We start from the raw sequence: 4784 nt of genomic DNA, 5'->3' as shown, positions 1-4784 counted from the left end.
GTGCCGCGGTGGCGCGCCTTGACGACGACGCCAAAGCCGCCCTTTCCGAGCACGCGCGTCAGCTCGTACCTCGTAGTCGTCGGTGTTTTTCCGAGCTAGGACGGAGAGGTGGCACCACCGCCGTACCTGCCCAAGTTTTCGTGGCGCGCGCGCAACTCATTGATCATGCCAGTGTAACAGTGTTGAGTCGGACTCGGACGGGAGAGAGGACGCGCTTTCAACACCGACTCCCATCTTACTCCGTGATCAATATAAGCTGTACGTGCAGTTCAGCTCTTCTGCATACACACATCCACCGGCCTGAGAGGAGCCCTAGATTGCAAGCTCGATCGTGAATTCGCCGCCATGGCCGCGCCCGCGCAGACCAGCCCGCTCCGCCGCTGGAAGCCCTTCTTCCGCGCCTTCGACTCCATCGACGCCGCCATCGAGGCCTACGACCCTGCAGAGTTCTCCCGCCGCGAGTTCCGGACGGCCAGGGGCGACATCGTCGAACGCCTCTGCGACGCCGACGACGACGACCAGGCGGAGCGGCTCTGCCTCCTGCTCGACGACGTCATGGCGGAGTCCCTCGAGACGCTCCGGCTGCTCCCGCTCATGCCCACCGTGCTCGCCAAGACCGACCTCGCCAGGTGCGTCCGCGCGCTGCACAAGGATCACGGCTCGGAGCGCGTCCGCGTCCTCGCCGGCGGCATCGTCGCCGCATGGAGGGCTTCCGCCCGGGACGACGACGCCAAGGTCAGAGACGCCATGCCCCACAAGCTCCTGGACCACCTTCCGCAGCAGCCCAAGAAGATCGACCAGCAACAACAAGCGCCTCACGCGACGCCGCAGCCTGCCAAGATCCTCGTGGCGGAGACGTGCGCCAAGAAGAAGACGGTGGACATCACAACAAACAGGGCATCCGATCCCGTCGCCCCGGGCCTCATCTTCCGCGGCGACCTTGTCGGGCACATCCCCGAGGAGAAGATACAAGCTGCAAAGCGCAAGTTCAACCAAAGGTACCAAGAGGCGGATGACGCCAAGCGACGACGTCTGCCAATAAAGGTGGTGGCGCCGGAGATGATCAAGCAAACGCTGAAGAAGAAGCACCCAATCATGAGGGACAGGAGCCAAGCGAGGTGCGGCAGCTCCATGATCAAGAAGACCGTGACCAGGATGACTTCCTAGGGTTTAGTGATCTAGCCTTTGATCTAGCCAGGAGAGTTTCGATTCCAAATGTCCCCGCTCAAAACTTGTAATATGACTGCAACATTAACTCAGCCGCGTTGTATGTTCTGCAATTGTGAACTAATCTATGATGATGTCAATGAAATTCTCTGAAATCTCATCCCTCAACTTAAGCACAGAATCCTGAGGGGGAGTAGCCAAGCGAGGTGCGGCAGCTTCATGGTCAAGAAGACATTCTCCATTACTAGCCAGCTTCACGGGGTTTAGGGCTCTAGTGTTCTAGTATGGTTGACCCACAACTCGTGGCTTGTTCACATTGTGTCGAACAATCTCATACTTTCGAGCAATACTGCAATTGTAACTAGCGCTTGTTTGCCTCTTCTGCACATGTGACGGAAGGAAGCCAATAAATTGAAAGTAGTAAGATTTAGTGCTTCAGAATCTACTGAAATATGCAGAAAACTAGGGGAACACCTTGGAGAAAGGTGATTTTTCAAGTTGCGAAAGATGTTGCGTCTAGCAGTTTGTAGCTGGTGCTTGGTACGTTAAAGCAATCAACAAAACTCTTCTGCGCAATTTGATTTCTTCTGTCCATATCCCAATTTGTAGTGTTTTGGAATCTGATTTTTTTTTTAACAGGGAGTTGCAGAATCTGCTAAAATATGCAGAGTAACACCTTGAAGAAAGTTGATTAATGATAATGGGAAAGATGTTTGGGTCAACAATTTGTAATTGGTAACTACAAAGGTACCTTTTTGCCGCTAAATTTCTTCTGTATATGCTCCCAACTCAGAATATGGATTCTAACTAAAGTTAAAATTAACAAAGACATCAGAAGTCTTTGTAAGGTTCGCATGCTGCAATGTACGCAACAAAAATTGCATCCAAACCTTTGCCTTCATTTCGTAACAGTCAGCTATTTTAAAGGAGTGAATGAGCAAAATGAGGGCTCATGGTGTCAATCGTGTAGAAGTAATATTTACAGGCGTACACGATTTCCTTTTGTCCATGACGAACCCACAGCACTGGCATTCAAAACACTGACTAGAAGAGCCAATTACACTCTTGGGTACAGAACATGACGGTGTCAGATTTCGAACTAACACCATTTACCATTGATGCTCCAGCCGTCCAGTGCCCATCTCCATCCTTCCTATCACTATATGGTCTGTACGAGCTGAATTTCATGCTAGAGACGTAATACCCCACCATAATGCTGACTAATAGAATCCTACAAAATGACAAAACAGTTAAGAGGTTAGGGCTTCAATCGATCTGTTTATGAGTTTGTGGACATAAGTGTCCAGTTTCTGAATTACTGAGTTGATGGATCTACTCGCATCCACCTTGCAAATTTTAAGCAAGTGTGGTGCAATTTGCTCAAAATCTTCAAACTTCAAACTGAAACATCTATGATTTTTACAATCAGAACAAAAAATGAAACCTGAGCAGCTGATTGGCTCCATCTAAAAACCAAAAAAAGAAATACTTCAACCATGAAGTAAATGAAAGCAAAAAAAGTGATAAAGAAAAGGACATGACAGACAGCCATAATAAATACAGGAGTAAATCTTATAATGATGTCTTCAATGAAAACATATAATAACTGAATGTAAATTTTACCTGTAGCAAAGGAAGAATGCTATTGTGCAATTCCAGAAAAAGCTCAGATGCTGACGAGAACCTACAGTAAGAAAGCTCAGCAGTTAATAGTAATGTGGTTTCATGAACTACCTTCTTCAAAGAGAGTGTGTCCCCCATAACATTTTATGTTCATATGTATTAATGGTTGAGTGGCAGTATGCTTTACCTTTTCAAAAGAAGGAAACATTTGTGCAGCTATTCGATATCAGTATCAACTTTCAGGTATATATAATCTGTAAGAAGCCCACAGAGGCAGGAGTGTGTCATTCCATTCTTTGCTGCCTGAGTTAGGACACAGATGGAGGAGGGGAGCAATATGCTCTAAAATGGAAGATAAAGGTTTATTGGAAACATAATCTGCGTGTTGCTCTGCAATAGCATTCAATATCAGAGAACTGCTAACTTTCAGTTGTTCGGCCCAATTTGTGGAACTTCCTGGGAGATGACGAATTCGGAGATTTACTTTCAGTAAAATTAGAAGTGCAGCATGTAGGATCTCTTGACCTATGTAATGGGAGCACATTAAACAAATCAGCCTTGACATCCTCAGGTAATTCCTGCAAAACTGTGAACTTGTGAAGTCTGCTTAGCTTAGAGAATTAGGCATGAAATCAAGACGTGTGATACTGTTTGTATCACCCAATTCACAGGCTCCTGAGCACGACGCACTGGCAGCTTGAACTTCCTGTTCTGTTGATACCAACATTTAGAATACTGAAGAAATGGTCCGACATATGAAGATAACAAAGACCCGAAGCTCCCGCACCACCCCCGCGCCTAGGGTTCCGCCCCGGCGCCGCCGCCGCTGCCAGGCCCTCCCCTGTCTCCGCCCCCGCCCCTCCTCTCCTCCCCGGCGCCCCAGACCTCGCTGTCACTCCCCGCGGGCGACAGGAGGGCCCCTCGGTACCTAGCTCCTCCCGACCCCCTCCTTCGCACTCCCTCGCCACCGCCGTCGGCGCAGGCCGCCGAGCAAAACCTCGTGCGGTGCCGCCGCCGGCGGTGATGCTCCTACCACTAGTAGGAAAACGCTTATAGGTGGAAGCTATTTCTGTGGCGCACCACCAAAAATGCGCCACAAAAAGTTGTTTTGTGGCGCACCAGGCACGGTGTGCCACAGAAATAGCTTAATTTTGTGGCGCACCAACAATCCATGCGCCACAGAAACTTGGTGGGACCAGCCCCAACCATTGGTTTCACTATTTCTGTGGCGCACAGGACCACGTGCGTCACAGAAATAAGACATTCAGTGGCGCACTGGTCCTGGTGCGCCACTGAATTAAGACTTTGTGTGGCGCACGTGGGATGGTGCGCCACAGAAACTACACATTTCTGTGGCGCACATGAGTTCCATGCGCCACAGAAGTTTTATTTGGCTTTCCACGCAACTCCACCCCACCCCCCTCTTGGATCGCCTTTTTTACCTTTGTAAAAAATGAAAGAAATAGACAGAAATTTCAAAAAATAAATTCCATCAAGATGCCCATGTATTATGTCATCTAGCACCACTGAAATTTAACAAACATGAATTTCGACTTTTTTTGCAAAATTGTGTGGGAAAATCAGCAAACTGGATTTCTGGTTGCATACGAACTCGAAAAAAGACGCACAATATATCAAAATGATCCCACGAAAATTCTACATCCGAATTCACCGGGGCTTGCCCGGTTGGACAAGTTTTAGAATCCCAAAATTCGAAAAGAGTAAAAAGTTACAGCCAGTTAAAGTTTTTTTACTGCAAAATACAAAAAAAAAAAAAAAAAAATTCTGTGGCGCACCAAGTGCCCATGCGCCACAGAATTAACGTCCAAAATTTGAATTTTCTGCCGCCCTCCTCCACTTCTCCTCACTACTCATCAATTTCTCCTCACTTCTCCTCTTTGGATGCAAACTTCTCCTCCACTTCTCCTCCTCCTCCTCCTCCACCACCACCACCACCACCACCACCTCCTCCGGCCGGCCTCCTCCTCCTCCTC

General features: G+C 48.4%; 1 long non-coding RNA gene across 1 annotated transcript; it reads right to left on the bottom strand.

Annotated features, from left to right (window-relative positions):
- Positions 1–2105: 2105 nt before the first annotated feature.
- Positions 2106–3018, bottom strand: LOC124683716. The gene is made up of 3 exons (XR_006996794.1): positions 2978–3018; positions 2791–2851; positions 2106–2398 (listed from the first exon to the last, which is right to left on the bottom strand). It is a non-coding gene; the product is annotated as an uncharacterized LOC124683716 (long non-coding RNA).
- Between the last annotated feature and the right edge of the window lie 1766 nt (positions 3019–4784).

This window comes from Lolium rigidum, chromosome 1, assembly GCF_022539505.1.
Source record: "Lolium rigidum isolate FL_2022 chromosome 1, APGP_CSIRO_Lrig_0.1, whole genome shotgun sequence".
NCBI classification, from domain to species: Eukaryota; Viridiplantae; Streptophyta; class Magnoliopsida; order Poales; family Poaceae; genus Lolium; species Lolium rigidum.
The sequence above is the reverse complement of the archived record's forward strand: the minus strand, read 5'-3'. Positions and strand labels throughout refer to the sequence as shown.